At 39.7% G+C, this 12,763-nt stretch overlaps 1 protein-coding gene across 4 annotated transcripts in view; it reads left to right on the top strand.

Moving 5' to 3' along the window:
- Positions 1-12,763, top strand: part of SLAIN1 (SLAIN motif family member 1) — a 144,431-nt gene that overhangs the window by 35,391 nt on the left and 96,277 nt on the right. The gene's annotated exons all lie outside the window — the stretch shown is intronic.

Genomic DNA, 12,763 nt, shown 5'->3' with positions numbered 1-12,763 from the left:
TTCAGCGCTGTGTGTGTCTGGTAGCGCTTTACAAATGCTAATAGTAATAATAATAAATTGAGATAAAGTTGGTGAGTACAGAGGGTAGAAATGTGGTAATGGGGAATGAGTGAAAGAAAGGAATTGGAGACTATGGAAGGAGTGAGACTGTGGAAATGGGAGAGCTAGGAAGTCTGAAAAGGAGGTGGGAAGTTGAAGGCCTAGAAACATTAGAACTGTGAACACCCATCTAAAATTTCGAAAAGACCTCAAGACTCACCTCTTTCGCAAAGCCTACCCAGCAGACCCGAACTAATACATGAACAATGCATCACATCATTTGATCTAAGAAATGAACAATACCCCTTTCACGTAATCTATTATTTCAAACTGTACAAATTTTACCACTCCAGTTATAATTAAGTGTACTTCTACCCTTATCCTACTCTGTATTGCTCAGTAGAAGCTGTAGTCCCATCCCCGGAGACTTGTTAGCCTCATTGGGATTACTTCCCTCTATATCCCTGATGGCGAACCTATGACACGCGTGTCAGTACTGACACGCGTAGCCATTTTTGGTGACACGCGGCCGCATGTGGCCGCATACAGAGAAGCAGCGGCGTTCCCCGGGGCGGATCGCCGATGCGCCCCCCCCCAGGTGCAGCGCGACCTCCCCCCCCGGCGCATGTTTACCTGCTGAGGGGTGCCGTGTGCGCTCCTATTGGCTCCCTCCGAGTCCTCCACTTGTTCCCTCCCTGCTGCTCCCTCTGCCCCGGCTCCTGCACGGCCGTTAGGGGATCTTTGACCTCACTTCCGGCCGGCGGAGCAGAGAGCAGCGGAATGCCGTGGGGGACGCATCTCTGGGGGCCTTGAGATCGCCATTACCACATAATCGCAGCAACCATCATCCAATCTACTGTTCTGGGGTGTCGTGGATTTCTAATTGACCATCATTACTGAGATAGGTGAGGGGGAGGCTGGGAGAGGCGAGGGCATGTGCTATGGGTGCCGTTTCCCGCCATTAGAAATAGCGGCAGCCATCTTAATTTACATAAGGTGGTCAGTTAGGCTAGTTAACCCCTAATTGCTTGCAGGGCTAACAGGCTATCTATAATTCTATCTTCTGTCACTGCCCCCCTGATGGAGAACCCAAAAAATAAAAAACCAAGGTTAAGTAAAGGAAGTGGTAGTAGCAGTAGCCGACCCTTTCAAGAGACATGGACCGAGATGTATGGCATTCTAGAAAAAAATGGCAGATCATTTTGCGTTCTATGTACTGAAACGGTAGTAAGCAGAACGTGGAATATAAATAGACATTTTGAAACTAATCATTCCCAGCTCTTGAAAAAAAGTGAGGATGAAAGGAAGGAATACATTTCCAGGCAGCTACACTTTTATAAGAGCCAATCTAAGTCCATCCTTAAATTTGTAAAAGGTTCTACAAATTTAACATCTGCAAGTTTGAACATTGCTCACTCCATAGCTCAGCATGGAAAAGCACTCAGTGAGGGAGAATTTATTAAAGAAACTCTCCTAAGATGTGCACCAGTTCTATTTCACGATATGCAGAATAAAGATGCAATTATTAAGAGAGTATCTGAGTTACCAGGAAATTTGGAGTGCCTGGATCCGATTACCAGACACTTTTAGCACCCTGAAAAATATAGCAATGGCTTTACTCACAATTTTTCCCTCTACGTACTTTTGTGAAACCTTATTCTCAGCGTTAAATAATATCAAAACCAACAAAAGAAACAGATTGAAAGATGAAGTTAGTAGCGCTTGCTTGGGCTTGAAGTGTACAAAATACCAACCTTCAATTGAAGATTTAGCCAATGAAATTCAGCAACAAAAAAGTCACTAATAGGCAGATTAGTTAAAGAATTCCCCCTCCCCTTCACTTATCTTAGTTCACGGCACCCCACACAAGTTAAATAATATCAAGACCAACAAAAGAAACCGACTGACAGATGAACAAAGAAGTCATTAAGCAGGTAAGTTAAATAATTAGGTTTTGGTTTATTAAATACAGTTATATATTACAATTATACATTTTTGTTATTTAAACTATAAATATCGCGAAATTGTTTTTTTCCTCGAAGTGACACACCACCCGAGTTATGCTCGGTTTTTTGGCGAATTTTGACACACCAAGCTCAAAAGGTTGCCCATCACTGCTCTATATGCTACTATATATTCGTCCCAGAGTTGTATTCTCTTTTCTGGAACCTTATCAGCTTCCTTGCACCTACTGCTACTCTATTTTCCACTCTGTATATATTCCCGGAATTGGTGCTCTTCTCTCTGGAACCTGTAAGCCACATTGAGCCTACTTCTATGCGGGAAAATGTGGGATACAAATGTAATAAATAAATAAATAGGCAAAAAGTGAAAAGAAAGTTGATGATTGAAGGGTGTGAGAGAATGGAATGTAACTGAACTGAAAAGCTAAAAAGGAAGGGAGGAAAGAGCTAAAAGAGAAAGGTGAGGAATAGAAGAAGACAGGATAAATAGACAACAATCACTGGAAAGAGAGTCAGCAGGAGAGAGTAACTGGGGCCAGCATGATTAGAAAACTTAAAATACCTAGACTACAAAAGTAGAAAAAAGCTGTTCTATTTTGAATTAACTAGAATGTTAGCGTTGGGAACTGTGCATCATGGATGTCTATTTTGTTCAGTACAAGAGGAAATGCATTTCTGTTTTTATTTCTCAAGTACTATGATACATGTCTAACTTTGACTTTTCGAGGTCCCCAGTTCCATTTTTTTTATCTTCATATTTCTAATTTGTGTTTCCTTGTTCTGTATCTGGTGAGGGCCTATCTGTGCATACGTGCCAGTATTTCAAAATGATTGGGATATCAAAGTGCTTAGCACCCACTGAATCCACAGAGCTGACTCCTATGTATCTGTATGTTTCTGGTGACTAAGGTGTGGTATTCAGTTTGCATGTGTTTTGTGTAAGAGATCTGTAGCAATCCCACTTGCTCTTTTTACCAGTAGTAGGTGTATTACTATTTTAGGCCATAGGTTCTTAACCCAGTCCTCGGGACACACCTAGCCAGGTTTTCAGGATGAGCACAATGAATATGCATGAGAGACATTTTATTTATTTATTTCATTTATATCCCACATTATCCCAATAGATCAGGTTCAACACGGCTAACTACTTATTGTGATTTTAATAGTACAAAAAGTGGTGCGGGATAGTATACATTAAGTAGTAATGACAAAATAAATGATTGAGTAGTTAAATATGTAATATGAAAACGAATTCTAGACGCAAAAAGGTAAAATTTATAGTCCTCCATGTATAATAACAATTAGAATGGAACTGAGAAATGGAATAATTGTACAATTAGGGGTTTAAATTAATTATGATCATCCGTGAGAAATTGCTTAAACAGAGAGGCTTTAAGGTACTTTGGGAATATCAAATAATTAGGTTCCCATCTGATGAGTTTTGGGAGGGAATTCCACCAATTGGTACAGAGGTCAGAGAATCCCTGACATATAGATTGACTTGTAGATCACATTTTTTGCAGCTGGGATAGTGCAGGGTTAGATAATCTCTTAAACCGGGAAGAGCGTTACGAAGGGGGCGATCAATTAAAGGTTGTACATAATCAAGGATTAAGCCATATAGAGTTTTGAAAACAAATGTACACAGTTTGAATATTATTCTGGCTTTTGATTGGGAGCCAGTGTAATTCAAAGGAGCTGCACTTTCAAATCTTGTAGCCTTGTAGACTAATCTGGCTGCTGTATTTTGAGCTGTCTGCATTTTTTTCAAGGAAGATTCCTTACAGCCAGTATAAATGACATTGCAGTAATCGAAGTGTGGAAATACTAATTTTGTACTAAGATTCTAACGATATCATTAGAGAATAGATGCCCGATTCTTTTTGGTTTCCACATTGCTTTAAAGGTTTTTGTAATGACTGTTTCGACTTGGATGTTGAATAACATGTATGAATCAATTATTATACCAAGTATCTTTAGTTGGGACTTCAGTGGATAATTTTCATTATCAGTTGTGAAGTTGACAGTTTATGACACGGTGAGGGTTAGATAATAACAGAAATTTTGTTTTCTCTCTGTTCAATTTTAGTTTAAAGATAAGAGTCCCAATTCTCCATCAGGTCTAGACCAGATTTGATGAAAGTACTTCTTCAATAGAATCTTTTGAAAGGGATGTAGATGGTTACATCATCCGCATAAATAAAATTATTATAACCATGGGCATCAAGCATTTGGAAAACGCGATTTGAAAGCGCAAAACCCCTCCGTGAAAAACTACACTGGCCCAATCAAAGAACGCATTGGCTTCAAAATCTGCACCCTGGTTCACAAAATCATCTACGGTGAAGTCCTGAGATACATGACTGACTTGATCGACTTACCAATTAGAAACACATCCGAATCAACACGAACTTATCTAAATCTGCACTACCCAAGCTGCAAAGGACTTAAATACAAATCAACTTACCTGCATCCAGTTTTTCCTATATAAGCACACAACTGTGGAACGCATTACCAAAAGCCTTGAAAATGACATACGACCACCTAAACTTCCGGAAATCAGTAAAAAACTAACCTGTTTAACAAGGCATACCCTACCGATCCAACTTAAATGCCTGATCTCTGCAACACAACCAAACTAAAGCATGTAATGGACATAACACAATTCTTCCATTCTACGATTCCCTAATGTGACTGTGCCACATGAACTTTATCTTACCACAACATCACTTTGTATTTGTTCACACCGCAGTTTGCAAATGCCTCTCCAGTACTATGTAAGCCACATTGAGCCTACAAATAGGTGGGAAAATGTGGGATACAAATGTAACAAATAAATAAATAATATTGAATAAGAATGATGAAAGGGGGATCCCCAAGGGAGTCCGCAGTCTGGAGCCCATTTGGAGGAGATGGAATTAGGAGATTTGACTTGATAGGATCTAGATTTTTAAAATCCTCGGAACAAATTTAGGACAGACCCTCCTATACCTAAATTGTCCATTAGTGCAAGTAGCAAATTATGGTCTACCACATCGAATGCACTTGACATATCAAATTGCATAAGGATGATCTTCCTGCCTAGACTAATTTCTTTTTCTGAAGTTAGCAGTTAATGTGGTTAGGACTGTTTCCATGCTGAAATTGGGTCTGAAGCCAGATTGTTTATGGTGAAGAAGGGAAAAGGAGGACAGATAATCTTTAAGTTGGTGAGCGACTATGCCCTCAATTACTTTTACTAATAAAGGGATACTGGCCTGTAATTTGTTACATCATTTATTTTTGCCAGGGAATTCTTAGGGATGGGGGTTAACCATTGTGGACCCTTTTTCTGCGGGAAAATGACCTAAGGATAGCAAAAGAGAGATATGTGATCTTGGGATTCTATAAACAGGTTAGGTACAGCTTTTAATAGAAAACTAGGGCAGGAATCCAGTGCACAGTTAGAAGATGAATATTGCAATACAGAAGATTTCACCATGGAGCATGAAGGGGGGAAAGAATGATGACCAGTATTTTATTTATTTAGATTTTGCTCACACCTTTTTCAGTATAGCTCAAGGTGAGTTACATTCAGGTACACAGGATATTTCTCTGTCCCAGGAGGGCTCACAATCTGAGGCTGAACCTGAGGCAATGGAGAGTTAAGTGACTTGCCCAAGATCACAAGAAGCAGCAGTGGGATTTGAACTGGCCACCTCTGGATTGCAAGACTGGTGCTCTAACCACTAGGCCACTCCTCAATTCCTAAAAAACCAGACTCACTAGAGGTGTGTTCCGAGGACTGGATTGAGGGCCCATGTAATATTTGTAGTGCTACCTGTTCTTAGGCAAGTTCATGTTGTATGAATCATAGGAATTAGTGCTACTGTTGTATTGCAGGTTTTCTCCATGTATGTTAAATTAAGATTTTCTTCAGGTTTTGTATTTGTGTACTTAGTAGTAGAAACATTTGTACACTTCATATAAATATTTTTAATCATTCATGAGTTACAAGCTCTGATATTTGTTATCATGGAGGAAGTAGCAGTTTGGCATATATTTCTCATGTCCATCTGTGATACTGTTTTTGTCCTGTGATAATTCCTTTGGGTTAACATTTCTTTTTCCACTAAGTAAGAACTTTTTTTGAAGGCTTTTCTCTGTTAAGAAGAGGTCTGAGAGAGGCAGTTGAACTGCTTTTGTGTATGGTCCTCTTGTTTTGAACCTTGGGCATCTATTCCTGGTTATCATGAACTTTCAAAGTCCTGAGGGTGCTAAAGAGCTCTGGATGTATGTATGAGAAAAAAGTAAAACATTAACCCTGCAGACATCTTCCATGTTTTGTGAACTGACGTGGCTGTTGGTAAATTAAACAAAATAGAAGCAGTATTCATGTTGGCAGACTTAAAAAGGTCCAAGACTCATCCTTCACCACATGAAATGAATAGTGGCAGGGAAACTGAAACCTCTGTTGCTATCATCGTGAAGCAGCAGTGAACCTTTGCTAATGACAATCTTTTGTGGAACTGAAAAAAAAAAGTTAAAATGGAAGTGGCTTCATTTTAAAGTATAATTTTCTTTATTTTGAAACAAAAAGTTGGAACTGCTTCATGACAGAATCAAAATCATTGCCAAATTAGACAGGGACTTAAAACTATTTGGGCCTTCACTCTTATTTCATAAATTCATAACTTGCCCCCCCCCCCACCCCCAAAAAAACCTACTGTAAGTTTCTAATCTGTGCACATAAACCACTCGCTACAAAATATTTAAAATTTTTCTGTGGGGCCTGTCTGAGGGATAGAGAAGTAGCATGTCTGGGGTGGGGGGTCAGAAAGGGTGTGTGTCTGGGGCAGAGAAGGGGCATGTCTTAGGGGGGACAGAGAATGGGTCCTACACTAATCATCACGTCTATGTTACTGTGCGCTGATTAACACAGGATTAGTGCGTGGTCCCTTACCGCCTACAAAGTAGGTGTTGGTAAGAGCTCATGCGCTAATTTTTAAAAAAATGGCTGCATGCTGAGAGCAACGTTAGCGAATGTAGAAGTGCTAGCAGCCCCTTGTTATGTATATTCACCATATAACAATTATTTATTTGACTTCATTACAAATTATCCTTTTAAATTATGTTCTTTCTTATTTTAAGCAAATATGTATTGTGAATTGGGAGAGACTCGGTGAAATAAATGCCCATGTTAGGAAACTTGCTTTTGCGTTTCGTTCACGCCGAGCTGACAAAATGCAGAAAGCAAATTTGTTTGAAAATAATGTGGACGTTTGTTTCAGTGAATCTCTCCCAATTCACTAAATAAATTTGCTTAAAAAAGACCATAATCAGAGATAATTTGTAATGAAATCAAATAAATAATTGCTATATGGTAGATATACATAACAAGGTGCTGATAGTTTACACTGATTGAAGAGAGGTTATTTAGATTTAGTGAGGTTGCTGTCTTTTCAAAACATTTGTATTTTTGGGAACATGAGCACATGACCATTAGTAGGGAAAATGGGGAAAAGTGTCCTTAGCGCATGGGCAAAACTCGCATAAGTCTGCGCTAAGATCACTTTGTACCGCAGCTTTGTAAAAGGATGCCTAAGCCTTTTGCCACGGAATCCAGCAGTGATGAAAGGAGTGTTTTAAGGATCGTACGGTCTGTGAAAACTGTAGCGTTTTCATCAAGTTTTTTATTATAATTAATAGAATCATCCTAATTCCTGACAAACTACACATTCCACTACCTTGCTAAAAATGGCAAATTGGAAATCAGCTGATTTAGTTGGTGGAGAAGAGAAAAGCCAGGTGTGGGTCTGAAGACCGAATCCCAGGGCACAAGATGCCTGAAGGAAGGATCTTCGGGGAGATTGAATCCTGGCCTCAAGGAGAAATATAGAGAGAAGCTACTGTAAAAGGGTACTAAAATTAAAAAAAAAAAAAAAATCTCACCTGTGCTGTAGGGCTTTGGTGGCCCCATTGTGGGACTGGGGCTGCTGGGCACCTTGTTCCTGGCCTGGAAGGACTGCGGTGGCTCACGGTGGTGTGGCTGCTGATGGTCTGGATCGCCTTCAGGGCTTGTTGGGGCTTGGGGAGATGTTGGTGCACTGAAGAGACTTGGATGATAGCCATTGTGGCAGAAAAGCCCTCGGTATGGCCTGGTCTGGGCTGGGAGTGCTTCTGAGCATGCACAAATTTCCATGCATGATCAGATTGACTCTGGAGCCTGTGGTGGGTCTCAAATGAAGCCGGGGCCTTGATTTTTAAGATGACCTGGTAGGCTACCGTGGGACTTTGCGCCTGAGATCGAGCTGCAAAGGAATTACACCTAGACCCAGAAGAAAGGCTATAGGAGTATGAGGGGGTTTGGGAGTGAAGAAGTTTTAATTAAGATTTTATTTTTAATGTACATTTCTTTGGTTTTAACTTGGGTCCTTTTAAAGTTGTTTACTTTTTAATGGTAGTTGGGGGCATCTGGTGGGTCGTCTTTGTGTGATGGCTTAGATGGTTCAGATTTCTGAAAAATTTTGTTTAGAGTTGTTTGTTTTTGTGTATTATTATAAAAGTTTTAAATGCCTGCGCAGCAAGTGTGCCGTATGAAGGTGGCTTATCTAAAATTGTAATGTTGGGGGAAGTGTTTGGTCAGATTTATGTGGTAATTTACTTAAACTTTATGTGGTAAAAACACTGGAAAATGGTTTTGTGACTTTTCCTTGGATTTTTGTATTTTATCTGAGAAAATTCCTGAGTTTTGTGTGAAAGGTTATATTTTTTTATTGAAGTCACGTGAAAAACTGAGGTTTATCAATGATTATGGTCAAAATCAGTTTGGAATGTAAATTTGATTTGCAACAAGATCAGGCATGTAATTAGATTGTAAGCTCTATCGTGCAGGGATTGTCTCTTCACGTTCAAGTGTTGTAGCTCTATAGAAATGATAAGTAGACACAGTAGTATGCAAGATTATTAGAATTTTCCTGATATGTGTTTGTGATGGGATGAGGGGCTATCTGGCAGAAAAGGTGACATCAGCAGTTACATCAGTAGAGTCTGTATCCTATGAAACAGAGTCTGTTTCAGTTGAGGAGAAGGGTTTAGGCTGTCAGTGAGTACAGACGTATTTGATAATGGCTCTGATATGTGAATGAAAATTGTAGGAGAAATGGACGTAAGTGGAGGATTTGTGTGAAGAACAAAAGGGTGGCCGAGTGAGGCTGTATAGTAAGCCAGCTTTGCCTGGTTTTGACACGAGTTCTGTGAAAGAGCAAACCTTTGACTTAAAGTGGGTTCATTTCAAGTGGGTGCTTCAGAGATTGAATTCATTCTTTGCCAAACCCATGGAAAGGTTTACTGAACAGGTTTGGCGGAAAACCTGGTGAGAGTGAGGCATTGCGTGAATGGCTGAGATCCTTTAGAGGCCTGCGAGCTGCTTGCTGTGACTGAGTTGAAAAGGCCTGTAAGCTGCCTGTGTTAATAGCATTGAATGTGTGCAGTGTAGTCTAAATTTGTCCAATGGGAGCCAACTTTTCTAAATATTTGAGGGTGCTAAACCCAATAAAAATTACCCATCCCTGAACACAGTCAAGGAGTTTGTTTGTTCAATATTGGGGGTGCTTAAGCACCCAATGCACCTGCAAAGCTGGCTCCTATGGTGCTATAATTGTGAGCTGGTGTGTGTCAAAGTGTGAGAGCCTGTAATACATTCTGATACTAACCCAAAACCAGGAAATATAGCCAGGGATTATAATTTTTCATTCTTTTCCTAGTTTAGGGACAAAAGACCAGGAAATTAGATACTAACCCCCAGATTCTATATATGGCGCCTAGATTCATGCAGAGATGAGCACATAACTTAATTGGTGGAACAAGATGAATGAGCGTTTTTAACGGCACTTAAGCAATAATGAGTGCTAATTGGCAATAATTACAGTTTATGCACCGAAATCGGTAAGCATATTCTATAAAAAAAAACGGCGCCTAAATTTAAAAGCGCACAGTTCAGTGTGCTGCAACGTCAGACTCCGAACTGGATTCAACAGCTCCTATCAACAACAGCACGGCCACGGAGGACGAAGATGAACTTTAAACACCTCGGGTCGGCTGGCAGGGGTTTGGGGTCCCCCGCCAGCTGAAGAAATAGTTTTTAAGGCAGGGGCAGGTGGAAGCGGACCTCGGCTGGCGGGTGTTGGGGTCCCCCACTAGCAAAGGTAAGCAACGGCAGCGGGGGACGGTTGACGGCGGTAGGGGGGGTCCAGGGCGAAATCTGCAGGGGCCCAGGCCCCTGTGCCCCCACGCAGATACGCCCCTGGTGTGAACCTCTAGAGTTCTGCTCCCAGAGGACAAAGAGCAATTTGAGTATGTGGCTCATCAGAAACAGTACTAGGCCTGGTTATTTAGTGTTACCTTTTTAAACTTTTGAGGTACTGCTAGCTAAGGGCTTCTTTTATGAAGCCGCAGTAGTGGCTCCTGGTGAGGCAATACCGGCAAAGCCCATTCACTTTCAATGGGCTCAGCTGGCTTTGCCTCATGGGAACTGTTAGCGCTGCTTGATAAGAGGCCCTAATATATTCATGGCCCTTGGCCCGGTATCTTGAATTTTCTTTTGACTGATAATTGAGGAAGCATTGTTTTTGTGATGTATGGTCATTTTTAAAAATATAATTTAGAGATTTGTTTCCATGGGTTTATTTTTAGTGCTGTTTTTAAGCTGGTTATATTTTTACAGATTATGCTGAAATGGAGCCTAGGATAATGTAGTATATTACTGTAGTGTCCAGTGCGTATGATATTTGTTAGGGGGGAAGAGGCATATGGTTATTTTAAGGTATTTTATTTGTATGTATGTTTTGAGGATGAAGTACTACGTGACTCTAGTAATGAAATTCTGTGGCTGCTCATGGAATCTCAGATCAAACTAATCATGGCAAATGCCATTTTTATTTTAACACACACACAGTGCCACCCAATAGGATCATAGAGATTTTCAGTAGATACTCTCAAAATTTAAGGTACAGTCTCAGCTTATTATCTAGGATAGCTGTCTAGTAATCGCAGGGATTTGTTTAAAATTATTTCATTGTTAGTGTCACAAATCAAAATGTATTTTTTCTGGGTACGGGTAGTAAGATATTTGAAGGTGAGGAACTGTTTTTACCAGCGATTAAATCTTGGGTTCCCAAATTAATTTTATAATGGTCACACTTACCTTTTTGAGGCCTTGTATAGGTTGGATGCAAACTATCTATGTGATGAAAAGGAGGCTTATGTGTTAGGATACCAGCTCTATTCAGTAACCTATATAACAAATATCCTTGCTTCACTAATATAGACACATGCCTACTACCCTTCCCATCCCATACACTATTTCAACGTAGTTTGTTCAAATACCTACTTATTAAACAGGTATGATTATTCAAGTAATGAAGCCTTCACAAGTTACTGGAATCACAAATAATCTTGACATAATCTCGGCTCATCTGGTAGGAAATTTTACCATACTGGGGCAATGACTACATAAACTTTCCCCCTAGTCCTCTCTAAGCAAGCTTTTTTTTCTGTCCCAGAATCACTAATTAATCCTGTCTGAACAGAGCTGGTGTTTTGGCTCTTAGCTCTCCATTTTTTCTGCAAAAAGCTAGGGCTCAACTCGTTCAAGACCTTAAATGGTAAGTATGATCACATCTTCTCCCTCTCCCCAACCTAAAAAGTTTGCACTTGGTTTGTGAACTATTAGGCAATTCTGTAAAATCAATGTGTGTGATTACTAGGCAGCTATCATGTATAAGTCAAGAGGATCTGTATCTATTGAAAATCTGTTTGATCCTCTTGGATGGTATTGTGTGCTTTTGAAATAGATTGCCAGAATGATGCAGGTGGCTGTATGGTGGTTGAGTTTTAACTAGATCTTTTGCTCTTTATAGTGTTTGCAAACATAAATAGGCAAGTACGTTGCTCAGGTGTGTTTGTGTGTGGGTTTGGTCCTGGAAGATGGTTTTCACTGGTTCCCAAGCTGGGATCCATATCCTTTAATGGGATCATAGTAACAGGGCTTCTCCCCTACTCTCTGGATGCCTACTATGACTATTTCCAGTAAGCCATACTGTGAGTCTGAATATTTGCAGGTCCTTCTTTCTACTCCTCAGTTAGCAAACTGTATAGAGTGCTGGGGTCTGTGATTTCTCACCGACATAGTGTCTCTTAACTGTGGCTACTTTATGACTTTAATCTCAATCTTGTTCTTCCCATCAGATCTATTCATATCAACTTTAATTTCGTTCTTTTTCTGTGATGAGAAGATGTAGTTCATCAAAATTACTGTTCATGGATGGTGTTCCTAGAATATGGAATTCTCTTCCAACATTGATATATACAGAGATATGCTTTCATAAGTTTAAAAAATTATTGAAGGTGTGATTTTTTTTTTAACTCTTTGCTATTTTTAAAAAAACTTTTAAAATTATAGTGTTAGTATTTGTGTATCTGAACCATTTGTGGTTGCTCTTTATATAGCTGTTACGCTTCATTTCTGGGGTATTATGCTAAAATGGGGTATTATTGGATAATAGTTTGGGAATTAGTGTTTTTTTTTTAAGTTTCATTGTGTGCTGCTTTTTACAGCTGTTATCCTCAGTTTCAAATTGTTTCTTTGAGTTATTTTTGAATTAACGTTTTACTGATTAATAGAAAATAATGAAAAAGGGCACTACTAGGGTTGAAACTAGTGATTGTCACTATGCCTTTACATCCTACTCCGGTGTTAAGTTGATAATCTGCTAATATCT

Source organism: Microcaecilia unicolor, chromosome 4 (assembly GCF_901765095.1).
Source record: "Microcaecilia unicolor chromosome 4, aMicUni1.1, whole genome shotgun sequence".
Classification (NCBI taxonomy): Eukaryota; Metazoa; Chordata; class Amphibia; order Gymnophiona; family Siphonopidae; genus Microcaecilia; species Microcaecilia unicolor.
Note: the sequence above shows the minus strand (reverse complement) of the source record. Positions and strands in the feature narration are given on the sequence as shown.